Source organism: Cervus canadensis, chromosome 24 (genome assembly GCF_019320065.1).
Source record: "Cervus canadensis isolate Bull #8, Minnesota chromosome 24, ASM1932006v1, whole genome shotgun sequence".
In the NCBI taxonomy this organism is placed as follows: domain Eukaryota; kingdom Metazoa; phylum Chordata; class Mammalia; order Artiodactyla; family Cervidae; genus Cervus; species Cervus canadensis.
In genome coordinates, this window is record NC_057409.1 from 45,034,800 (window position 1) to 45,061,736 (window position 26,937).

The following is a 26,937-nucleotide window of genomic DNA, read 5'->3' on the forward strand; positions in this document are numbered from 1 at the left end:
GTAATTATAGCAATAAATATGGAGCACTAACATTGTGCCAGGCACTCTCCTTCGTGCTTGACATATATTTATCCATTTAACCCTCATACCCCTATAAAGTAGAAACTGACTATCCCCATTTCATACACGTGAACGCTGAGGCAACAGAGGTTCAGTGACTGACCCAGGGTCCATGGTCAGTGACTCAGGCACCGGCATTGTGACTCTGGAGCCCAGAGCCACTGTGCTGAAGACACTTCAAAACCATCACAAACAAGTCAGGGAGTGCATTACCTATGAACTGCAGAAAGAACTCTGCAAGGAGAATAAAACCAGTCCCAGTCACTGCCTTCTCCAGTCAGGCAGGGACGTGATGGATGCCTTGTATTATACATTCACAGGGCACACAGACTGCAGAGCAAACCACTAAACTCGCATGGGAATGGGCAGGAATGTACCTATTATTAAGAGATGGCTGTTTTCCTGTGGCTTCTGCCTCTGATGAGAGTGTTAGAAGCTGCATTTAGTGGGCCCTTGGCCAACAAGCTGCTTCTCCGGTTCTATGATGCTGCCCAGAGGCGCCACGACATTCCAGGGTCTAATGTTTAACTACTACATCTTTCTAAATTAAAGTAATTAAAGTGTCTCTGTAGCCAATTTTTGTACAGCCTTGACAGTGTGATCACATAGATCCTGAGACGGCGTCTCGCGGCTGCCTCGGAGAGGAAGGATTGGGACTGATCTGGTGGTGCTAAGTGCTAGGTCATTTCAGTAGTGTCTGAATCTGTGTGACCCTGTGGACTGTAGCCCACCAGGCTCCTCTATCCGTGAGATACTCCAGGCAAGAATACTGCAGTGGGTTGCCACGCCCTCCTCCAGGGGATCTTTCCCACACAGGGATTGAACAGGGGTCTCTTATGTCTCCAGCATTAGCAGGTGGGTTCTTTCATCCCCAGTGCCACCTGGGAAGCCCCAATCTTGTGGGGAGGAAATCAATAATGTGATGTGACTGGAAAAGTAGCAGAAAGCCTCTCTGCCAAAACACAGCGCCCCATGATCTCCCAGAGTGCCGATGCCCAAGATGGAAAAACCTCTTAAGAGATGTCTACATTCTTACTTAGGTTATGGCATGCTATCATCTCCTGAAGAAAGGGTGACTTCATACGTTAATTTATTTCATTCTCTACTGCCATCATTTGGCCCTTCGCAGAGAGTGGTGCTCTGAGAGAATGGGAGACAGGACAGATGAGTTTTGATAGAGATCTAGGGAGAGGCTGCAAATTTATCTATGGGGCCAGCATTCGTCCTGGTGGAACATTTGAGCAGAGGTTCTAGGTTCTCAGAGTACAGTATAAGGGCCTCAGGTATCCGGCTACAGAAAAAGAGGATGGAGTTCTAAGGGAGGAAAAGTAATTTCCCTCTTACCCTTTGAGTTCTTAGTTGGGACCCCTGTAATAAAAGACAAATTAATATGATAAAAACAAACACATGCTTATTAACACGTATATCTCATGGCATCGCTCAGCTGTATTTGACTCTTTGCGACCCCATGACTGTAGCCGGCCAGGTTCCTCTGTACGTGGGGTTTTCCAGGAAGGAATAATAGAGTGGGTAGCCATTCCCTTCCCCAGGGATCTCCCCTACCCAGGGATCAAACCCACATCTCTTTCATTGCAGGCAGACTCTTTACCATCTGAGCCACAAGGGAAACCCCATATCTCATGGACACATGGCAGATAGTCAGGGAAAAGTGAAGAATTCTCCCCAAGGTAGCCTAGAATGCATGATAAATACCATCTTAACAGGGAAAGCAGAGGGGGTATAAGCCTCTGAGGGGACAGTAAATGATTTTTAAGAAAGACAAACAGGTCCTTAAAAGAGCAGATGGGAGCTATGATAGCTTGTGACAAAGTTTGCTGAGTGTGGTGTCAATTCTAGTCTCCTCTTCTGTGATGAGACTCACCCCCCTCCCTGGGAGTTTCACCAACCAGGGAGGGAATTTATGGCAACGGAGTTCTTTGGACGCTCTGTCTTTAAGCAGAAAAGCGGATTCAAAGAAAGCCTCTCCCTGTATTTGCTGTTTTTCAGTGCCCATAGCTCACCAAATACACCAAAGCTGTATATTTGGGAGTACCATGCTCTGAACTCCCACAGCCATGTTTTGGGATGGCATCTTCTCCAGCCTTCAGAGCTCGGGGCCTCTGTGGCCCCATTTAGCTCACAGGTACTCAAGTCCGTAAGGGCCCTCGGGGTGATGGGAGCCGTGAGCAGCCAAAGCAGCTGAAAGCTGAAAATTTACCTTAACAAAAAAAAGACATGGGGCTGTCTCCCATATATTTGGCTACTTCTCTGTAAAAATCACCTTTAAGCTGTCCAAGGACTAACTGTCCCGCCCCCTAAGCACAGTCAAGGGGGCTGACATGCTAGCTCAAGAGGGAAACAGTGCTCCCGCTATAAAACCGGGACCTTGTCTAAATGTAACAACATACAGGTTTTCCATTGCTCAACTTTTCCATTGCTTAATCTCTCTTCCGTTTTGTGCTCTTTCCTTTCACGCCCACCTTTGCCGTTCCTTATCTGGTCTTGTAATTACTGAGGTCTCTCATATTCCAAGTACTTCAGCTCTTTCTTCTGTGGTTTAATTCCCACAGTTTAATAAAGGTTCTTGTGCAGTGCCTTGCTCCTTGGAGGAAAGTTGCTTTAATTATTAGGAATGAGGACACATAAACAATGAAACAGGGAATGGTGACTGAAATATGACTTTCATATGAAGACTCCTAACCTAGACTTTTTTTGTTTAATTTGAAGGGGGGAGAAAAGATCTCAAGGTTGCATTTTTATTCAGACACTTCAGTGGACTAAATCCACTCTTAGAACAGCTTCACGGAAAAGCATTTTAAGGGCAAATGTCAGGGAAAAAAATTCACATTTAAAAGCCCTGTCTCTGCCTCTTTTGAAAAGCAGGGTTAGCCTTTGGTTTAGAAATGTCACTGCTTACCAAGTTCTTTGTAAGGGGAAGAAAGAAAATTGAATGTTTTCTTTAAACAGGTCATTAACAGTCAATACTTATTTGAAAAATCCTGCTTCCAGAGGCAGATAAATGCTTCCAATCACTTAGGATATCACTTGAGCACATCCAGGGCAAGACGGGCTGATGCAAGTTTCAGACCTTTCTGCAAGAACGTCTTGACTCAACAGCCCCGGGTGCTTGTAGAGGAGGCAGAGTCATGTGGATTGCACGCCTTTGCACACCCTGCACACACACAGAGTGGTCTGGGAGAGCACAAAGCAGGCTTGATGGCGAGCCCAGCCTTGCATTTTCCATTTTAGTACCGGCAAATGCGTATGAATGAAGATTAACCATTTTTGCATAAAGTGCTAAACCACCTCCTCACTCACTGCAGCAGAATGCAAATAGGAGCAAAAGAGCAAAGGACAGCTAAAATAAACGCGTGGATCTCAGGCCCCTGAGAGCACAGGGGGAGGGTGCATGGCAGGCTCTATTAGCATTCATCTGTGGCCTGATTTTTCTATTTAATTTGAAATTATTTCATTGCATAGGTCTCTGACAGCTCGAGAATATAAATAAATGCCTTTTTCTAAAAGTGACCCAATGCTGGCTCCTGGAAGACTCTGCTTCTGATTGCTGGGCTTTCAAGCAAACATGTGTTTCCATAGAGATGTGGGTGAGCGGGGCCCAGTGCAAGTACCCACTTGTATCAGCAATTCAATTATGCTCAGTTCTTTCAAGATGCTATGATGTCAGCTCAAGTCTTTACAACAGGCACATCCTCAGAGATGCCTTGGGAAAGGTGAAGTGGCCGGCGTTTCGAGGTTCGGAAGAATAAATCCATTCTCTCCAAGCATGCTGTAATAAGCTGTCTGCCCACAGATCACAACGCCTTGCCCACCACCCCTCTACTGCCCACGGAACAAATCCCAAACCCCAGAAGCATTCAGACAAAAGAGCAAGCACAGTTCTCCTCACACCCCAGAGCACCAAAGCACCTCACACCGACTCCCCAAATGTTGAAAAGGAAATAGCATGCCTTATTTCTTTTCTTCCCTTTCCCCCAGCTCTTTACCCAGCTATGGCAATTCCTACACAGAGTTTTTTCTTAATATCTGACAAACATTTACTAAACACCTACAACATGCTGGGCTCTACAGAGAATGTTGGCAATGATCACAAAATAACACTTTCGGAACTCTTCCTGTATACCCCAGGTGGCTCAGACTGAAGAATCCAGGCTTGATCCCTGGGCTGGGAAGATTCCCTGGAGAAGGGAATGGCTACCCACTCCAGCATTCTCGCCTGGACAGAGGAGCCTGGTGGGCTACACAGCTGGACACGACATAGTGACTAACACACACACACTTCGCTGTGTACCCAAGTATGAACTCACTTAATTCTCATAAAGACCCTGTGGACGAGGTTCACCTTCATTTTATAGAGAAAGAAATGTGAGCACACGATGGTGAGCTCCTTAAGTCATGCTGCAGGCCAGCGCCTGAGCCGAGAGCTGAACTCGGACCTCCTGACGCCAGGAGTTCAGTTCAGCTCAGCTCAGCTCAGTCAGTCGTGTCCGCCTCTTTGTGACTCCTTGAATCGCAGCACACCAGGCCTCCCTGTCCATCGCCAAATGCCGGAGTCCACCCAAACCCATGCCCAGTGAGTCAGTGATGCCATCTAACCATCTCATTCTCTGTCGTCCCCTTCTCCTCCTGCCCTCAATCTTTCCCAGCATCAGGATCTTTTGAAATGAGTCAGCTCTTCTCATCAGGTGGCCAAAGTATTAGAGTTTCAGCTTCATCATCAGTCCTTTCAATGAACACCCAGGACTGATCTCCTTTAGGATGGACTGGTTGGATCTCATTGCAGTCCAAGGGACTCTCAAGAGTCTTCTCCAACACCACAGTTCAAAAGCATCAATTCTTTGGTGCTCAGCTTTCTTCACAGTCCAACTCTCACATCCATACATGACCACTGGAAAAACCATAGCCTTGACTAGACAGACCACTGTGGAGAAAGTAATGTCTCTGCTTTTTAATATGCTGTCTAGGTTGGTCATAACTTTCCTTCCAAGGAGTAAGCGTCTTTTAATTTCATGGCTGCAATCACCATCTGCAGTGATTCTGGAGTCCAAAAAAATACCTGCCCCCAAAGGAGCTTAAACCATGTGACAGAGATAGATATACAAGCGAAAATATAGAAAAGAGGGGGTGGGGGAGGAAAGCAGCATGTAGACTCAGGAAATTAGACCTGGAATTGACCTGGCTTAAGGTTTTGGTGCTTAAGTGGTGCTTAAGCACCACTGGGGTTGCGATCAACCCAGCTCGCCAGTCTCATCAGAGGGTTAGGGGCGTACTTGCAGTTAGAGGGGGTAGGCTGGAAGTCGGCTTGTTTTTACAGCAAATCTTGAAGGAAAACACTGATACCCATCTCCAAAGAAAACACTTGCTGTGGTTCTGCACTATAGCTCTGGCCTGGCAAAGAAAAGTCCTAACAAAAGCCGGCAAACAAAGCTCTACCTTCACCACCAGTTCAGGGAAGTGGTCTCATGTGTCTCGGAATAAACATCTGGTAAAGAAAGCCACCATCTCTCCAGAGCGTATTCTGGTTTCAAAAACCTTTCTTCTAAGGAACGCACAATATTCCTGCTTCATTCAGTCAGCACCCTTCCTAGTAAACACTGACTGGTTTTCTCAAAGTAGCGGAGAAAGTCAGGTCCCTCCTACTTCCTTGGAACATTTGCCCCTGGCACTGACTGAATCACAACAGGCTATGATGGCGTCTGCTGGGAGAGAAATGCTCGGGAGCTGAGGCAGAAGAGAACTGGAGGCAGCCGGACCCTCTCACGCCTCCTCCCCAACCCAGCACCATTGCTCCTCAGCCTCTCTCACAAAATCCGCCTCGACTCACTTGGTAAGGTGTCCAAGTCAGGGCTTCCTGCGCACGGCTTGGCTGCCTTTCTCAACAGACAGATTAGCCTTTCCCCTGAACTGACCACCTTTATCAACTTGCTTTTACTGCGTCCAGTCATCTTAACAGTGTGACTCAGGTGGAGTCGGAGGCTGGGGTAGGTAGCAGGATCTTGAGTGTGCTGGCTGGGTAACCGGGGGTGGGATGGTGGCTGAGGACACCTGAGGCTTGGAGGGACTCACCTTCTGCGAAAGTGCTTGTTTCCTTTATGTAAAACTGCCCCGTGCTCTGGCTTTCAGGCTCTGTTAGCGAATGCTCAGCTTTTCGTTCTTCTCCACTTGGGGAAGGCGGAGCTGTAAGGCTGAACTTGCAACTTTTACACCGACTGCCCCAGAGACTCAGAGACAGTGTTGGCTGGGACCGCAGTCGTCCTTCCAAAGGTCAGTTTCTGAGACTGTGAGTCAGTTAAGGCCTTCTAACCTTCCTGCGACACCAGGACAGCAGGTCAATCAATCAGCAAACATTCCTCGCCCTGCACCTCCTCCCTGTTCTAAAACCTGTTCCTGGCTCCAGACCTAACTGGAGGCAACTGCCAGCTAAACGTACACCCACTGAATAAGGTACTATTATGTCCAGGGGTGTATACATTGTATTTTAGGTGATGCTTTCACCCAGAGGAATGAAGTTTTCAAAGTGGATTTTACCAATGAAAAGCCCGTGTGAGGAGCTTGGGGGCAGGGATAACCATCAGAACTCAGAAGAGAGAAGGCATTCCCGCCTGTCAGGCCTGCGCCACATACAGGCACGTTAGTCTTATATATGTATGTTTGCTGGTTTGATATTTAAAAAAAGAAAGAAAGAAAGAAAAATCACTCGTAAATTCAACACATTCTGAGAAAGGCACTCTTTCTCTTTAGGTTCAGGCCTCTCCTGGACCCTATCGTCTCGCTAACCACTCCCGGGCAGTCAGCCAGAGAGCCCCATAGGCAGCCGTGTGACAGGGGTGTCTGCGTTAATTATGGTACCATAGTCACCAGCCACACAGTATCTTTGGTGGTGGTGTTCAGTCGCTCAGTCGTGTCCAACTCGTCACGACCCCATGAGGTGTAGCACAACATGCTTCCCTGTCCTTCACCATCCCCAGGAATTTGCTCAAACCCATGTCCATTGAGTCAATGATGCCATCCAACCATCTCATCCTCTGTCGGCCCCTTCTCCTCCTGCCTTCAATCTTTCCCAGCATCAGGGCCTTTTCCAGTGAGTCAGCTCTTCAAATCAGGTGGTCAAAGCACTGGAGCTTCAGCTTCAGCATCAGTTCTTCTAATGAATATTCAGGGTTGATTTCTTTTAGGATTGACTGGTTTGATCTCCCCTTGCTGTCCAAGGGATTCCCAAGAGTCTTCTTCAGCACCACAGCTTGAAAGCATCAATTCTTTGGCACTCAGCCTTATTTAATGACTACTGGAAAAACCACAGCTTTGATTATGCAGACCTTTATTGGCAAAGTGAAGTCTCTGCTTTTTAATATGCTGTCTAGGTTTGTCATAGCTTTTCCTCCTAGGAGCAAGCATATTTTAATTTCATGGCTGCAGTCACCATCCACAGTGATTTTGGAGCCCAAGAAAATACATACAGTCTGTCACTGTTTCCATTTTCCCCCATCTATTTGCCACAGAATTGGGGTCCCCTAAATGATCACAAAGAGGAAACTGCCCATTTTCTGCTATTCAGATTCTTCCGTATCTTCTTATGATAGAAAATAAGTAACTGCAATTTACCAAGTTTGAATCTCAACTCTGCCTCTGACTGGTTTGCGGACCTAGGTAAGTTACTTAACCTCTCTACACCTTCGTTCCCTCATCGGTAAACTGACGATGTTTATAGTAACTACTTCAGAGTGCAGTAATGAAGGTGAAATGAGTTCATATTTTTCAAGTGATTAAAACAGTGCTTGGGGCATATTACGTGCTGTGAAATAAATCTAAATAGATAAATAATCTCATCAATTCCTCCATAGCATTTGTGGTTGCTTTCCTCCATCTTCACTTTGCAGGTGACAAACTAGGCCACAAAAGGCTATGACCATGCATCTGGCCAGTGATGGAGCTGGTCCTTGAAACACAATCTTCTGACCACAAGTTGCCCTCATGTAGATACACCCTTCCCTCGCATGGACGCTGCCACTTTAAAAGGAGGCGAAGGGCAATTCCAGGGAGCTGCGGGTAGCAGCAGGAGGCTGAGGCCTAACTGCAGCCTCCTGAGACAGACAGAGACTCCCAGGGCTCGGGGTCCACAGAGGCATTTGTTTATCATGTTCTTAAAATTGCAGCACAAGCAAAAGTAAATCCAAGACTGTAATACCTCTTCTTTGTAGAATGACTCAGAAACCCTTGCCAGATCACAGCTTCCTGCCTTGGGGCTAGCAGGTGTGGTCAGTGCTCTAGTGACCAAGTTCATCTCCAAAGTACTTGTCTTCAGAGGGCAATGAGCAGCTATAATGAGGGAAGGACAAAGTTCAGATAAAGTCTTAGAGCTGATAACAGAGCAGCCCGAAAATGATGAATCTCCTCTGATACGTGCTGATTTTAGGGAACTGTATCAAGATGCATAAAAGAGAGAATTAACATGATTTTAATGTCCTTGAGTGTATTCTAATGCAATCACAGATCATAAAACTCATTTTGACCGATAGGTTCAAAATTCTAGACGTCATATTCACTGCCTTAGTGAATTTTATTTCAATTTCTAGCTATAATAAAAAATAAAAATTTGCCACCTGAAATATATGCTGTTTTGGGAAAATTAATAAGTACTTTAGAAATGAATTACAGAAAGAATCCCTTCCTTTTAAAAAGCTTGTCTCTGATCAATTCAAGTTCTTTCTCTTTTCCAAAGTACTGAGGAGAGTGTCCTTGACCTTTGAAATGTTCAATAAAGACATGTGGAAAAAGAGGAATAAATGTCCTCTCACTTTCAGTTTTCCTTTCTTGGTTGCAATGAGTCTTTGATAACTTATTCCCCGGGTTTCAACACCGAGTATTGGGGAATCACTTAAAACAAGCATTGTCACCATTAAAACAAGTGGTGTCAAATGCCGCTCTAGCCACCTCACTTACACACCCTCCAATCCACTCCTCCTTCTCCCCGCTTACTTCCAACCCAGCAGGGTTCCAGTCATGAACACTGAAGCCCTCTATATCTTCCCATACTGGACCCCATGTATCCCATGTCCTTAATCAGGTAACTTCCTCAACATCTCCTACTTATTTTCTTAACTCAGAGAATTGTATGCAGGATAATGAGGTAGCTAGACTAGCCCTCCAGTTCGCCTCCATCAAAGCCTACGCTCTGTTTGGAAAATGTATCTTTTCGGTAGAATATAAGGAAAAAAGAGTGGTTTCCAGTCCAATGCTAAACACATTTAACCCCTAACCTCACCATGAAATACTCTCTAACTCCAGCTACAGACATGGATTTTTGTTGCTGTTGACACCCTTATGCACACTATGGGTTCTTTGTAAACCTTCCTTTAGAGCACAACAATCAGATGCCTGAAAGCTCACACCTTGCTCTGAGTCCCAGCCTGCCTATGGCTCAACTCACATTGGGTGAAGTTTGGAAGGCACCAAATGCTCATGACTGTCTATAAGCCACAGGGATATATAGTTTAATCTCTTCCAAATCATTTTTCTAAAGACTGAATGAATCAAAACTGGTTTTGTACAGTAGTTCAAATATTGTACAGGTATCTCAAATAAATATAATACCATATATTACTTCCCTTTGGAAGACTTTCTGTTAGTCATCCAATCTACTTTAAAGCAATTTTGAGGTGTAAATGTATGAGGTTTTGATCATTTGTCTGATGAAAAAAATCCATCTCTCACAGCCTTGATTCCATTTATACCCATTCTTGGCAGACTGATAGAGACAAACAATCAGGGCTGCCTGGATTTTTTCACTAATGTGAAAAAATTCCATTACCCAGCTGTAGAACAAGTCCTTTGCGTGTGCTTCCCATGGGTGGACACTGCATGTGCAAGGGTGTGCCTGTGTGTGTCACTGGGGGAAATAAGACTCAATGCCATTCTTGAGGTGTGTATATTGTAGGGGTATGGGTGATGCGAGAGCCAAGAGAAATTAGAATCTCAAATCGTTCTGAAATGGCTACAGCCTTGTTTATACAACAGGCTTCTCGATGGGTGAGACGGCTTCAGTTTAGGTGGGTTAAACAGGGAGGGCTTCTGAGAGGATGCGCTCTTCTGCACTGCTTTGAGGCAGTACTGCTGATGATGGGAATGGCATTTCAGGTAAGAGAAAGAGCAAAACCAAAAGCTCTCTGGCATAAACGAGTCAGCCATGCATGAGGCCAGAAAGAAAATCCAGCTGCGTAGTCCACAGAACTCCACAAATATTTACTGGGAGTCCACTATGTGTCTTGGCTAGATGAGATGTGTTTAGCTAATGGTAACGCAGCATAATTTTAAGATAGGCTCCTAAAGGAGATAAGATTAGCAGGCAGTAAGTAATTAGATTACATCAGAAGGCAGTATGTGAAAAGGTGTTATGTGCTTTGGTTTCAATTATACGCTTGTCCTGTTCCTAACAGTGAAGGGATAACATCCTTGTTTCCTTTTCCTTTTAGCAAATGGGAGAGTTCCTTCTCATTCCCACCCCACCCCAACTCCGCATCCCACCCCATTGTCAGAAACCAGACTCTATTTTCTCTGCTATTCTTGAAATGCTGAATCAAACACTGGAGTGTTTTTTTTAAAACCAGTTCAACTTGATTCTTTGTCCTTACAGTTTTGTAAAAACATTAGTTTTAATCTGACTAACATGAAAGGCCTGCAAACAAACAAAAGCTATGAAGCCGAGTTTCACTTAGCTCTAGGAAAGAAAGTCATAAATTATATTAAAGCTTTCATTTGGTTTTATTTTTTACCTGGGAGATGACCAACGGCTGATACTATGTAATTTACCATATTCAGTCTTGAAAAAGAGATAATTAGACACTGGAAACATTCCTGTTGTTTTACTAAATGCTTCTTTTAAAAATAAGGAAGTCTTAAAGAGGAAAAAGTCTTTGAAAATTAATCTACTTAGAGAAAAAAATCTATTTCTGAATGGCTATCAGCCAGACTTAACTTGATTTCATTTTTCATTTCAAGCTTTCAAATAATATCTGACTAGACAAAATGAGAAGACTGGAAGTCCTTACCCCATTCTTCCCAGGGAAGAAATGGGGTAAGAACTGAGGAAACACTACAAACATGACCTAAATGTCATAGTTTTACTTTCGATTTTAAAAAATCCTGAAGCTATGCGGTATAATGGGAAAAAATAAATTTAGCTATGACAGAGCATTCCCCTTCTTCAAACCTGTGAATAATCAGTCTGTTGCTTTACAAAGACGTCTCATGATAACACTGCTATTCCCTGATAGCTCAGTTGGTAAAGAATCCGCCCGCAATGCAGAAGACCCTGGTTCAATTCCTGGGTCAGGAAGATCCCCTGGAGAAGGGATAGGCTACCCACCCCAGTATTCTTAGGCTTCCTTTATGGCTCAGCTGGTAAAGAATCTGCCTGCAATGTGGGAGACCTGGGTTTGATCCCTGGGTTGGGAAGATCCCGTGGAGAAGGGATAGGCTACCCGCTCCAGTATTCTGGCCTGGAGAATTCCATGGACTGTATGGTCCATGGGGACGCAAAGAGTCGGAAACGACTTAATGCCTTTCACTTTCACCCTTTACTGAACATATTCATTCAAAAGGTATTCACTTAGAAAACACTTCTGAGCACCTTCTCTGTGTCAGGCACCAGCCTACTTGTTGGGGCTATAATAGTGAAGAAAACAAAATCCCCTCAGGCACCATGCTGTATAATTTTATCTCTTTATGTCTACTTCCTGAGTCCTCAGGATGTTCCTGCAAGATAGGCGTTATTGTTGTCATCTTCTAGATGAGGGAACATCAACAGATGTTTCTTATTTCTATTATTTTTATCAGAGTAATCGTCATTCAAGTCATTGATAAAGGATCTAGAGAATAACACAAGTGGATGTCTATAGATCACCCTGTGATCACATGGACCCATTCTTTAGTACTCCTTGGGCTTCATTATGCAAACCTAGCTGTGAATCCCCTTGACTATTCTGTTATTCAGTTCATAGTTCTCATTAAACTCATAATAGGATCTTGAGATGTTGTGAAAAGTGCCTTGATGAAATCCATATACACCATTATCTACCGCATATTCTTCATCTTGCATTCTAGTTACTCTACTGAACAGGCAAATCATTCAGTCCTGCTTGACTTCTTCTTGGTGCCTAATGGTTATCTCTTTCTTTTCTGAGTGTTCTCAAAAGTTTCAGAATAAATTTTTGAATTTTCCTGGGATTTCATATTTTCTATTTTTTGTCAATCACCAGGCACTCGGGAAGTTTTCCGTTCACAGATGCCTCCCAGATGGCTGGCTGGAGTGGGACAGTTACAGGCGTGAGTGTTCTCAGGCTACAGCCTGGGCCAGGAGACCCCGAGCCACACCAAACAGCTAAGGATCCAGTGTTTCACGGCTATGGGCCTCAATTCCCTCTTGTTCACATTTTGTTCTGTCCTACCAGGTGAGAAATCATGATCCTTGATTAAAAGGCAAAAATAGGAAGAGATGAATAGCCTTTTGTTTTTCTCATCAGAGGTCCTATCCATTCCTTGTTCTTTTTTTCTACAAAAGTAAAACAAAAGTCTACCAAAAAAAAAAAAACAAACCCAATAAAAACAGTATCCTAGTCCTGACAGAAATTATAACTATGTCATTAGCAAAAATGGGCATAGTACTGAACATCACAAGCATTCCAGTTTTCTATGTTTGGCTTATTTTGTCACCGTCATTTTCTATAGCATTGTTCCTTGCCAGCTTTTTAAGTCTCTTTTGTTGTTTTTAGAATTTTTTACATACTTCAGCTCACTCTGGACTTTAGGCTTCCTGACACTCTTCTAATGGGATTATCTCTCTCTTTGGTATTTGTTCTGTGTTATTTGCCTCTCCCTGCATTCTTCTTGAAATGGTCTTTTATATTGTGAGTTACTTTGAGCATGCCCTTTTTAGCCATAGACATTTCTTTTCCTCATTAGTTAGAACTTTTAAACCTTTAATTATAATCATTCAAAAAACTGAACTATTAGACTTGGAATGTGTGTGTGAGGGTGTACATTATCTTTGATAATCTGGAAAAATATTCGGGATTATATTATCAGAATTTCATTATTGTTTACTGCTGAATTCATTACATATATAATGAATTGTGGGTGTGAGTATATGTGGGTGTGTGTGAGTGCAAGCTTTGTGCCAGGTACTGTCCTATTTGCTAGGATACAAAGACTGTGATAGATGCAACCCTGCTGTCTTAAAGCTTAAAGTGAAAGTGTTAGCTGCTCAGCCGCGTCCAGCTCTTTGCAACCCCATGGACTGTAGCCCACCAGGCTCCTCTGTCCATGGAATTCTGCAGGCAAGAATACTGGAGTGGATAGCCTTTTCCTTCTCCAGGGGACCTTCCCAACCCAGGGATCGAATCCAGGTCTCCCGCATTGCAGGCAGATTCTTGACCAGCTAAGCCACCAGGGAAGTTCTTAAAGCGTAAAGCTTCAAGTAGAGATGAGTGCAGAGGAATTATGATTGAGCCTGACACTGGTCTTGTCAGGGGGCTTTGAGGAGCTTCGTGAGCACAGAGAAGGGGCCCTAATCTGAATTTAAGGGTTGGGCTTCTCCTGTGCTTTGTCATCTTCTCTCTCAGAGTCTCAGACTATAGCATCACATCTACTTTTTTGACTGTTTGAAATTTCCCTCCTAAAGTCCACAGCATGTATGTCGCCTGCTCCCTGGTCATCACAAAAGCTAAGATGACATCATGGCCACTGTCTTCCGGGTGCCTGAACACAGCAGATGCCCACTGAATATCTGTTGAATACATGGCCATACATTCTTTCCACTTCTGTTTCACCAAGCAATCTCTTCTTGGTTAAAATGTGATCCCCAAATAGACATTTCCTTCATCTTCTTTACCTTTCTTTTCTTTTTTAAATTTTCATTTATTTTTGACTGTGTGGGGTCTCCATCGCCACACAGGCTTTTCTCTAGCTGCAGGGAGTGGGGGCCCCTCTCTAGTTGTGGTGCGTGGGCTCCTCGTTGCGATGCCTTCTCCTGTTGCGGAGCATGGGCTCTAGGCTGAGCAGACGCCAGTAGTCGCGGCTCTCGGGCCCGAGCACAGGCTCAATAGTGGTGTACCAGCTTGGTTGCTCTGTGGCATGTGGGATCTTCCTGGATCAGGGATTGAACCCAGATCTCCTGCATTGGCAGGCAGATTCTTTACCATTGAGCCACCAGGGAAGCCCTTCTTCACCTTTCTAAAGATGAAAATGTCAGTTAGGTAAACTGGTATCTAAGATTTGTCTTCATTTAAACATGAATAAGACTTCTAGTGATGCCCAAAGAGCTTACGTCTCTCCACACCCCTACTAACTACCTTTGCGTCACTTCTGTACTCTATGTCAGAAGTAAATTAGACCACTGCTTCATATGGTTGGGTAGTCTAAGTTCATTTATTTGTGCAAAACTATTTGTTGAGTGCTTGCTATGTGCAAAGAACTGTTCTGGGCACTGTATTCTTTCCTTCTTCCTTTTAACGTCTTCAAACACGTCCTTCCCTGCGTTTTTGGCTATTCACACTTCTGACTCTCGTAGAACGTCTGGATTCCTGCTCCGTGGGAAGAACTCATTTCCTTCTGCCTATTCTCCATCAAAAATACTGCCATGGACCAACTTTTTCTTAACTGCAGATTAGTTAAAAGAGGGTTCTCAATCTTCTGACAATGAAAACCTTTCTTATTTTCCTATAATGCTATTTGAAATTTCAAATTAAGTAATCTAAAAAAACCAGAGCTACACGACAGCACACTACACTGTTTATAAAACAGTCCGGAACGTCCCTGGTCCAGCGGTAAAGGATCCACCCGCCAGCGCAGAGGACACAGGTTCGATCCCTGGTCTGGGAAGACTTCACATGCTGTGGGGCGGCTAGACCTGCGAGCCTCAGCTACTGAGCCCATGCGCTTCAACTACTGAGGCCTGCATGCTCTAAAGCCTGTGCTCTGCACCAAGAGAAGCCACTGCAATAAGAAGCCTGTGCATCGTAACCAGGGAGTAGCCCCCTCTTGCCAGAACTAAAGAAAGCCCACCGGCAGCAAAGAAGACCCAGTGCAGCCAATAATGAAATAAATAAATTAATTAAAATTTTAAAACCCATATCACTCATTAAAAATAATAATAATAAAACAAAATAGACCCTTACTACCCACCATTAAGAATCACTGACATTAGTGATGGAAATAATTAACATTTTAAAAGAATATGGCCAAATTTAGAATATTCAGTTGATTATCAAAATGATGAGTAACTTTCAAGATTTGAACTCTACTTTATTTATCCATATACCCTATGTTTAGGATAAAAATTGGAATTCACTTTCAACAGTAGGACGTGTAAATATGAGCACTACTTTGTTAATTTTTCTAGCCTACTTTTTGAAAAGTAATTTAAGTAATCTATAATAAAATGCAAAAGCTGTTTCAAATAAACCATCACAATTTTCCACATGAAATAAAGATATACTCTTACTTTCTTAAAAAATATAGATTTTCATCAAGGTTTCTGTACCAAGTATCTGAGTCATTGAATCATTTTCACTGGTTGTGATTTAGAGTAACTTGTAAGTAGAGAAACAACAAATGCATTTGTCTTTGGTGTTTTGCTGATGTGCTGCTAAAAGACTGTGCTCTGTCCAAACAAGGTCATGGCCAGCTGACCTGGAAGCAGGCTTCACTGAGCCACAAGGTCAGAGATCATCATGGATTGCTACATTAGTAACAATATATAAAAGTAATGGAGAGAGAGGAAAAGAACCCTAATGGTAATTAGCCTATAAACTAGCCATACACAGTTTTGTCCAAAGATGAAATTCTGTATTGGGCAAGATAACTTTCAGTTAAAAACAGAAAATAAAATGTGTTTGTCATGAGTTTACCTAGAATACTTATGTTACTGCTGTTTTAACCCATCAGGTATATCATTTTAATAACATTGAATTGAGCAAGTCTTCATAGTAAGGTTAAGAAGTAATTTGGAAATTAAGCCTATTTTAAAGTCTTGAATTAGTCATAATTACCAGGAAACAGAGAGCAAATTTTAGGAAAAATTAATTGCACCTATAGAAACTCTTAGTAAATTACTACTTCAGATTGCTATACATAAATATTAATGAAATACCTAAACATGTTTAATTTAGTAGCAAGAAGTACTTGAGACATGGTAAGATTCTGATTCCTATGATAATAAGTGCTAAGAATGTACATGGAAGCAGCCTCCAAAATCTTTAAGCTCAGATGCAGTCTTGTAGTTTGACATGGATTCTCTCATCAGGGATAACCTAGCAGACATCATGTGTGAGTCACTGCAATGATAACATTTCATATTCATATTCTTATAGCTGGCAGGGTGGCAGTTCTCTTTTTCCCTTTCATTTTCATATCAAATATTCCACATTGTTAATATATGGTATTATGTCCATTACCAACTCCAGTTCACAACAAAAAAAAATCAGCAAAACTTGCAGATCTTTTTGTTATTTGATAGTGCTGTTCTCATATAATGGCTTATTTAATTACCTTCACTTGAAATCATTAGTACAGCAAAAGATTTCATTAAGTCCTTCTAGGTAAAAAAATTAGTGGACATAAGAACAAGTGGACATAAACAGAACTTATCATTTTCTCAGGCTTAAAAGACTCCTTTCAGATGTTTCCATCAGTATAGATGCAGACAGTATTCCGGCAGAAAATAATCCCTTGAGTTAAGGACAGAAAAATCAACACAAGAACAGGTATGAATCTACTGACCATTAATATACATATAAGTGGATGAAGTGAAATAATCAATCCATGTTCAAGAAATGAATTCTGTGGCAATGCTCCCAACTTATCATTTGCAAGATGTGACTGACTACTGATTTACAGCTTCTGGATGGCTAACAACTTGCATTAGAATCCCAACATGCTCATGATTGGAAAGAATTTCATATCATCTCAATGAAATTTCTCTTCTCATAAATGAGGAAACTGAGGGCCTACAGTTTCCTACATATAAAGCAAAAGTCACACACTAGAAAGTGGCAAGGCAAAGGCTTCAACAGAGGTCTTTCATTCTCTACTCATTCAAGAAAACTTTATTAAGCACTTCCTGAATATGCAGGCTGTGACAAGTACTAGGTAGAAAAGTAATAGTGAATGAAAGACGGACTCTGGCCTCAGAGAACTTTGATTCCGGTGAGGGTTACCTGATAGATAAACAGGACACAATTCAACACAAACTATTATAGAGGAAGCACAAGTTTTATCAGATGACTTTGACTTGAGGGTGGGAGCAGATAACTGAGATGAGGAGGATCGGGGAAGCTTCCAGATGGATGCTCGGCCTAAGTTGTGCCCTGAAATAGCCAGATAAACGGGTTACAGCAAAGAGGAAAAACTGGGAAGACTAGGATCTTAGCAAAGGGGCCAGAATAAACCAAAGCACAGATGCAAGGAAGATTCAGGGCTGACGGGGGTGTTCCACATCGCTAAAACTGAGTGAAGACAGGAGAGACGACTCCAAGGAGAGAAAGGTTTGTGACTTAAGTAATGGAGCTTCAGCTTTAACCTGAGGGAAGCAAGGTGTCCCTGAGTGGTCCTTCAAGGGAGTGAAATGGTCGGATGAAGAACTTTCTTTCAGGAAGAACTCAGGGGCACTGAGGGGATCAGACGGGAATGAAGGACAAGAGAAGCCCATGAGACCTTGATTTTGGAAAGAGGATGTCCTTCCTGGTCCTTAGAAAGAAGAAATGCCATATTAATAAAGACATAGCTTTCTGGCTGATCCATCATCCATAGAAAAACTATGTTAGGCCAAGAATATCACTAGAGAGTCTGAGTATCTCTGCGCTCACAGAAAAAATCCAGTGTATGGACCACCAAGACTAAAAATTAGGTTTTGAAACAAGGCCTCAATGGGAAGGGCCTGCCGAGGCAGCCAGCTAGCAGCCGAGGGTCACATTGCTGTCCCAATCAAGCCAGTACAATTGCCATCCTCTGGAGCCCTGGGGCCTCAGCTGGAAATGGGGTCATGACATCTATTTATTTATTTCATAGTGGTCTTGTGAAGATACACCCCCTTCTTCAGCAGGAAGTGGGAGTAGTAATATCTATTTTACAGTGATGCTGTGAAGACTCAAAGATAACCATATGTAAACATGCATAGTTTTAGCACTTAAGTAGTAGGGATACAGTTCCACTGGTTTCTTCTCCTGTGATAATACAAAAGCTGTTCTCTGTGAAAACAACTGACTCAACAAAGAGAGAAAAACCTGTGGCCTTCACTTCATTCTCACTAGGCTCAACCCAGCTGACTTAATGAAGCAAGTCAGTGAATGTTACATTGTGAGGAGTCTCATTTCAGTGGGATTTTCTCAGTCGTTAAAAAAAAAAAAACAACCAGCAAAACAAGAATGAACACACACACACAGAGTCCTTAAGTTAAAAAAAGAAAACAGTCCAAGTTCATTCTTCTCAGCGCAGTCAGGCTGTAAGTTGGAGTGCCTCTCTGGAATGGCAGCCCACTTGGGGCCCCCCTCCCTCCCCAGGGTGCTGGGCAGCTGGCCCTTTTCTCCTCACTGCCACCGCTGGGAGTTTCTTTCTCCACCACCCCACCAAGGCTTCAGACAGATCAGAAGAGGGGGAAAGAATGGGGGTAGCGCTACTTGAAGGAAGGACCTAAGAGTTAGTGATACTCAAAAGAAGCTGAAAAGAACACCCCCCAGTTGAAATAAAATCAATACATGATGGTTATCTTAGGTCAGTCTCCCAAGGCAATGCAACAAAAGCAAATATAAATAAATGGGACCTAATCAAACTTACAAGCTTCCATACAGCAAAGGAAGCCATAAACAAAGCAAAAAAAAACAATCTATAAACTGGTAGAAAATAGTTGCAAATTATGCAACTGGCAAGGGCTTAATTTTCAAAATATACAAACAGCTCATATAACTCAGAAACAACCTGATCAAAAAATGGGCAGAAGACTTCAACAGACGCTTCTTCAAAGAAGACATGCAGATGGCTGACAGGCACATGAAAAGATGCTCATTATTGCTAATTATTAGAGAAATGCAGATCAAAATTACGAGGTACTACTTCACACCAGTCAGAATGGCCACCATTAAAAAGTCTACAAATGATAAAATTTGGAGAGGGTGTGGAGAAAAGGGAACTCTTTTCCTCTGTTGGTGAGAATGTAAATTGGTGCAGTCATTATGGAAAACAGTATGCAGGTTCCGCAAAAAACTAAAAATAGAGCGGCCGTACGATCCAGCAATCTCACTCTTTGGCATATTCCCAGACAAAACTGTAATTCGAAAAGATACATGCACCCCTTCCCCGTGTTCACAGCAGCACTATTTACAAGAGCCAAGACATGAGAACGATCTAAATGTCCATCAGCAGATCAGTGGATAAAGAAGATGTGGTACCTATATAAAATGGAATACTACTAAGCCATTAAAAAGAAGACAGTGCCATTTACAGTAACATGGGTGCAACTAGAGATGATCACGCTAAGTGAAGTAAGGCAGAAAGAGAAAGACAAATACCATCTGATACGACACATACGTGGCGTCTAAACTATGACACAACTGAACATATCTGTGAAACTGAAACTGACTCAGCAAGCAGACTTGTGGGTTGTGGTGGGGAGGTGGGGTGAGGGGAGGACGGGGTGAGGGTGAGGGGTGAACTGGAAGTTTGGGGTTAGCAGATGCAAACTAAAAGTGTACACAGAATGGATAACCAACAAGGCCCTACTATATAGCTCAGGGAACTATAGTCAATGTCCTGCGATAAACCAAAATGAAAAGAAATATGAAAAAGAATGTACATATGCTTGTACATTTTGCTGTACAAGCAGAAATTAACAACGTGAATCAACTATACTTGAATAAAATTTTTTAAAATAAAATCAATACATGACAGATCTGAGGAGACATCGACAAAGTCCCTTTAAAGTGACAGAGTCAGTTGAAGGTTTGACTGTTGTCAAAATAATCAGAGAAATAATCAGAATCAATAATCAGAAATAATCAGAGAAAGACACCTCCCAGCACCCTCGACATGGGAATGTACGCTGAGGGCACACACGCTGCCCGTGTAAGGCGTCAAGGCTTGACGGTCTCCCTATGTTCCTCATGCTCAGTACCACTCACAGATTATTTTATTTCATGCTTACAACAAACCTGTGACATGTATCATTCTATTCTTCTCAGTGAACAGGAGAGAAATCTGAGTGTATTTATTTTTCTACTGCGGCTGGAACAAAGGAGCACGAACTAAGTGGCTTCAAACAACACACGTTTATTATCTTTCAGTTCTGGAGCTGCAGAGGAGGATCTGTCCCCTTGCTTTTCCAGATTCTGGAGTCTCTGCACACTCCATAGCCCGTGTCTCCTCCCCCCGCCTTCAAGGCTGGCACGGGAGCATCTCTCTGGCTACCCCATATCACAGCTCTCTCACTCCACCACTTACACCCTCAGGCACCAGTTTTCACCTCCATGAGGGAAGAGCAGCCCCTGTTGAGAATGCAGTCTACACAGACAGGAATAACGGCACTGAAGCAGAAACCGATTGCTTTACTTTCTTCCAAAGCACCCAAGTCTCCTTCCCTCTGCTGTGTAGCAGCCATGCCGTTTGGGTGCCACCAATTCAAGGCTTCAACTGTGACCACAGAGTTGAAGAAGATATAACGAACGAAGAAGACCACAGTGCTGAGAAGATATAACGAACACTCAACAAATGAGTTTTTATTGGGCTTCCCTTGTAGCTCAGTCAGTAAAGAATCTGCCTGCAGTGCAGGAGACCCGGGTTCCGTCCCTGGGTTGGGAAGATCCCCTGGAGAAGGAAATGGCAACCCACTCCAGTATCCTTGCCTGGAAAATCTCATGGACAGTGGGGCCTGGTGGGCTGCAGTCCATGCGGTCGCAATGGAGTTTTTATTATTACCTTATTATTATTTCCACAATAGGCAATGAGAATGTTGATTTTGTATACCAAATACAAGATCAGTTGAAAAACACACTTAAATGGAATTCTTAACATCCCCTATATACTCAAATGAATCCAATACTTAGGCAGAGCATTATATGTCTTTTTTGTTCCTGGTTAAAATAATGGATGCTCCTGATCTAATTCTGCCTCGGTTTTTTATTACTTTTCTCAATAACAAAAGCCAGGGACAAAATCAGATTTGGCTTCTAGCAGTTTAAATAGATAAAAATCAGTGTGACTGTCAAAATCCAGGTTGGTCTTGTCAGGATGAGATGAAAACCAGGGTTATATTTGGAAAAGATGAATGTGGACACTAACAGGAAAAAGCGCCTGGCTAATCAAGTAAACAAATGTGACATGCAAGCCCCAGATGGAGTATGTATAGCACTGAAATCATCAAAGTGTTCTTTTCACCATTATTTCCCTAGAACATTCTTAAAGAATTCAGACCTCACAACGGGGTGGTAGCAGTACTACAATTGTTAAACTCAAAATTCTTCACTTACTAGCATCTTAAAAGTTTTATTTTTATCATGACAGGGCTCAAATACATGTTACTGCCCCTTTCAGAGAACGATCTGGACTCAGGGGCAAGAGGGCAGCATGGTTTTTGTAGCCTGAAATCACTGTAATGGAACCATGTGGGATCTTGGCTTTGTATTGAACCTATTTACCCTGGAAACTTCTCCCAGAAAATCTATTTTAATTCAGTCGTCCAGTAGTAAAAGACATTTCTGGAATTAAGCTTCAATTTCTCTCCCAGTGGCAGCAGAGGTATGCCTTATTGTTGAACTCCAGGCCTGAAACCCACAAGGTTGCAACAACACCAAGCTTATCCAGGAGTCTCAGCTTCTACATCCAGCAAGACTCTCCTTCTTCACATCCTTAGGTATTGTCTCTGCGGCTTACGAGTTCTCTAGTGAAGTTACGGTTCTCGATCTGAAACACGATTCTCTAGGCTAGCCCTACCAAGCCAGGGGCAAAGCTAACTGTTGTCTCCCAAAGCCATTCTTTCTTTCTTCCTCCAGTGACAGAACTTTGCAGTCTTACTTGGGAACATGACCCTCCAGTTCATAGACAGACTTTCCGGCCTCCCTTGCAGTTCAGTGGGTTCATGTAGCTACATTCTGGCCCACCGGATGTGAAAAGAAGGGATACCCAAGCACAACTTCTTGGCTGTTAACTCTTGAAAAGAAAGACTGGTGCTTTCCACTTCCCCTTGCGCCCTTCTTGCTGGCTGGTGTATAAAATCTTGAAACGGAAGCCATGAAGAGAGGACCGCAGCGCTACGATATAATAAGACTGGCCCCTATCACTGTGGGGCCTCCACGTCAGTCTGTACGCTTAGACTGTTCATAAGGCGGAGATCAGCTTGCAAGTTTTTAAGTCGCTGTAGTCTGGTGTTTATCACAGCAGTCAAGTCAGAACTCTAACTAATATTTTAGTCAAAACATTTTCTGAACTGGTCTTCCTGAAACTTTCACCATTCATATTTCTGGATTAAAAAGATTGCTCTGTCTTATAGACTTAGGTATGAAGATCCTAATACCCCAAAGAAACCTGAATGGGCAGGTAAAGAGCTGATTCTGAGTGAGCATTGTGTTTTTAAAGCTGAGTACACGGGAGAATCACATGGAAGCGCATAGAAACCATCCCATCATCTTTATATTTAGTTTCTACAACTAAAGTGGGAGCCAAACTGGAGAGGATATAGACAGGTACCACAGAGATGAACAAAGGTAACCAAAAGCAGATGTATGAATGGACTGGTTTATTCAGTCATAAATCTAGTGGCCAACTGAATATCACTGAATCAGACAAAGGATGGTGATAAACTGTCCTGTCCACTATGGAAAGAAAACCATTTAAAACTGAAGCACGAAAGCCTTGAAAGTTTCAAGAATGGTGGTCTCTGAGCCCCAGGTTAATCATCTTTGTTTTTAATGTATAAACTACATTTAATTGATTTCTTATTCTTTAAAAAATTTATTGGAGTATCCTTGATTTACAATATGGCATTGGTTTCAGGTGTATAGCAAAGTGAGTCAGTTATACACATATCCACTCTTAATCATCCTAATTTTATCGAGGGTAGTTGTGACATCTTTCTCTGTAGACGTCTACAGATTTTAACGGGGCAGATTTTAACCTTCTAGGGTGTCATGGTGAGAGTTCTGCCCCGTGAATCAGGAAGGAGTGCCGATGGACTCGATGACCTCAACAAGGTCCCTGGCCTGGGTACCAGAGGTGCTTTGCATGCATCTCTCCCTCATGACGTGAAATTGTTTTCTGATTATGAGCAATGAGAGGCAACAAGCTTTGGTTTCTCTTTGCTTTATTTCTCATGACCACATGCTTTGACCTATGTCTTCCCTTCCACAAAGTGCCAGAGACTACCAAATTTAATAGTAGCAACAGCTGGTTGGGGGGGGGGTGTCGGAGGGGAGTGTGCACAGTGGGGAATGGGCTGGTGCAGCTGAGAAAGGTGGTGTACGATGTATTTAGATGAGGTGGACAGCCACACTGTTCTTTCCAAAGAAACACATACACAGGCACACAGGGCCCTTTTCTGTGTAATCAACTCTGGAGCAGGGTCACACAAGGCGTATCTTAGACCTTCAAGCACACAATTCAAAATCAGATCAATGGGATTTATGTGTTTTACTTTTTCTTGTGGTAAAAGAGAGGAGTGCTCCTTTATAGGGAGATAGATTGGTCACAACAGAAAATCTTACTTATTAGGAGGTGTCCCTTGTGGTTCAGCTGATAAAGAATGCACCTGCAATGTGGGAGACCTGGGTTTGATACCGGAGTTGGGAAGATCCCCTGGAGAAGGAAACGGCTACCCACTCCAATATTCTGGCCTGGAGAACTCCGTGGACCGTATAGCCCATGGGGTCGCAAAGAGTCAAGACACGACTGAGCGACTTTCACTCACTCACTCACTCACTCAAAAGCTGAAGCAACAGTGGCAAAGTTATGAGCAGGGACCACCCCCCAACCCCACAGTAACAACTGCCCACCTCTCTCTACCGGCTCCTCCTCTCCTTCCCCCAAGAAGGAGCGGCCTATCTCAGAGGTGCATTTGAAAGAATAAAGACTGCCATATGACCCAGCAATCCCACTTCTGGGCATACACACCGAGGAAACCAGATCTGAAAGAGACACGTGCACCCCAGTGTTCATCGCAGCACTGTTTATAATAGCCAGGACATGGAAGCAACCTAGATGCCCATCAGCAGACGAATGGATAAGGAAGCTGTGGTACATATACACCATGGAATATTACTCAGCCATTAAAAAGAATTCATTTGAACCAGTTCTAACGAGATGGATGAAACTGGAGCCCATTATACAGAGTGAAGTAAGCCAGAAAGATAAAGACCAATACAGTATACTAACGCATATATATGGAATTTAGAAAGATGGTAACGATGACCCTATGTGCAAAACAGAAAAAGAGACACAAGATGTACAGAACAGAGTTTTGGACTCTGTAGGAGAAGGCGAGGGTGGGATGTTTCGAGAGAACAGCATCGAAACATGTATATTATCTAGGGTAAGGCAGATCACCAGCCCAGGTTGGATGCATGAGACAAGTGCTCGGGCCTGGTGCACTGGGAAGACCCAAAGGGATCGGGTAGAGAGGGAGGTGGGAGGGGGGATCGGGATGGGGAATACATGTAACTCCATGGCTGATTCATGTCAATGTATGACAAAAACCACTACAGTATTATAAAGTAATTAGCCTCCAACTAGTAGGAATAAATGAAAAAAAAAAAAAAGAAAGAATAAAGCAAACAGCGCCATTCCACCTCCTCTGTCAGGAGCCAGCAGCCTTTGCTGTGGTCACACAGGAAGCTTTGTCTGCAGCCCTGGGTGGGAAGGAGGGAGGTAGGAACGGCGCTGCGTCTGTCTGTCTACTTTGCCTGTGACTTGTCTGCTAACTCCGGGGAGAAATATTAGCAAACCATCCCGGTCTGGATCTAAAGTCACATTTTCCAGGGAGCTTTTTATCAGAAATAAAACTAAAATTTTGATCTCTCCCAATTTCTCTCTTAAGCTGCCCGGCACACTGCAGGGAATGAGTAAACAAGTTTTGAATGAGAGAATGAATGGGTCTGGATGGGCCAGTCTGCTGACCTTCTAAAACTGCAATGAAATTGTCCTGAATTTGAGCCTTTATGTATTTTTTTGATCACTCACTATTATTAAAATGGACTCCCCAATATATGTATATTATTTATTTGTAAATGTTACACATGTATCTCTGTAGTAAATCTACTTTATAAAATACTCCAAAATAGAAATTTTTAGAGATACGAAAGAATGTAAATAGAAGTTCCAAGAGATTCCTCCTGAACCCGGGGGTTATCTTGAGCACTCCACTCCATAGTCTTCTGGTCTAGACTTTACTTAGAAGTTCAGAAGAAAGGATGTGGAGGTCTGGTGTGGTGCAGACAGACTTAAGCAGTACAGCATGACTTGATTTCACACAGCCTTATACTCCTCACGATACCCCGTGTAAGGTGACTTTCAACTTGATGGCAGGGGCTCAGTCGGCAGGTGTCCACCAGGATTTCCCTGATGGCTCAGATGGTAAAGAATCTGCCTGCAAAGCGGGAGACCCAGGTTCAATCCCTGGGTTGGGAAGATGCCCTGGAGAAGGAAATGGCAACCCACCCCAGTATTCTTGCCTGGAGAATTCCATGGACAGAGGAGCCTGACGGGCTACAGTCCATGGGGTCACAAAGAGTTGGACATGACTGAGCAGCTAACATATAGCAGCGAATAACATATGCTGAAGCTGAAGCTCCAATACTTGGGCCACCTCATGTGAAGAGTTGACTCATTTGAAAAGACCCTGATGCTGGGAGGGATTGGGGGCAGGAGGAGAAGGGGACGACAGAGGATGAGATGGCTGGATGGCATCACCGACTCGATGGACATGGGTTTGAGTGAACTCTGGGAGTTGGTAAGGACAGGGAGGCCTGGCATGCTGCGGTTCATGGGGTCTCAGAGTCGGACACGACTGAGCGACTGAACTGAACTGAACTGAACTGAACTGAACCGAACATATATATAGCTCAGTTGGTATGTGTTAAATAAATTGAACTGAAAGGAAATGGTGAGTGGATGTTTATCAAGCTATTAACAGAAGGAGGAAGGGAAGGGTATCCCAAGTGAGACTATTCCAAGTCCAGACATCACAGAAATGCAAGAGAGCCTTGAGCACTAACACACTGTAAGTAGCAGGAAATAAAGTCAGTTATTGGATGAGAGAGAGGAGAGAGAAGGTAGCAGGTTACCCTGAACCATGAAATCTAGGCAGAGACAATCTACATCTCAGGTGCTCTAGGACAAAACAGGAAAACACGGAATGATTTTGAGCATCATCATGATATCAATGTTTTCTGAAGATACACTGGAATTAGGATGCATATTGGGTGGAACAAAATTTGGATTTGGTTTGATCAGCTCTGAGTCTAGAACGAGGAACCATGAGAGTCTGTCAAGGGGAATGCAGGAAATAATACAAAAAGTATGAAACTAAAAGTCCATTAAAGAGAACAGGATCAAGTGTTGTAACCAATGAGATATGAAGGAAGAAAGAGAAGAAACCAAATAATCCTAGAGGTAATGCCACCATTTGGAAAATGAACAACATTAATTGATTTCTTGATGTTTTCCTTTATCTTGAATTGCTATGATAAGTAACCTTCATGTGAGTTGATATTTCTTTGCTCCTATTTAAAAGCTTGGGGCTCGCCCTACAACCTCAAAGTAAAATTCTTAAACACAGAACATGAACTAAAATCTTTATGAGTCCAAGGTACCAAGTTTTCTGGAAGATGC

The 26,937-nt window shown here is 43.1% G+C and overlaps 1 protein-coding gene across 6 annotated transcripts in view; it reads right to left on the bottom strand.

Moving 5' to 3' along the window:
• SPATS2L (spermatogenesis associated serine rich 2 like) overlaps positions 1–26,937 on the bottom strand; it is a 182,458-nt gene that overhangs the window by 102,967 nt on the left and 52,554 nt on the right. The window contains exon 1 of one of the 6 annotated variants that reach the window (XM_043445567.1): positions 8,264–8,282. The exons of 4 other annotated variants lie outside the window; for them this stretch is intronic. The gene's annotated coding sequence lies outside the window, so the exon portion shown is untranslated. Of the gene's footprint in view, positions 1–6,144; positions 6,374–8,263; positions 8,283–26,937 lie in introns of those variants that run through there. One more of the 6 variants, XM_043445566.1, reaches the window with a different exon arrangement.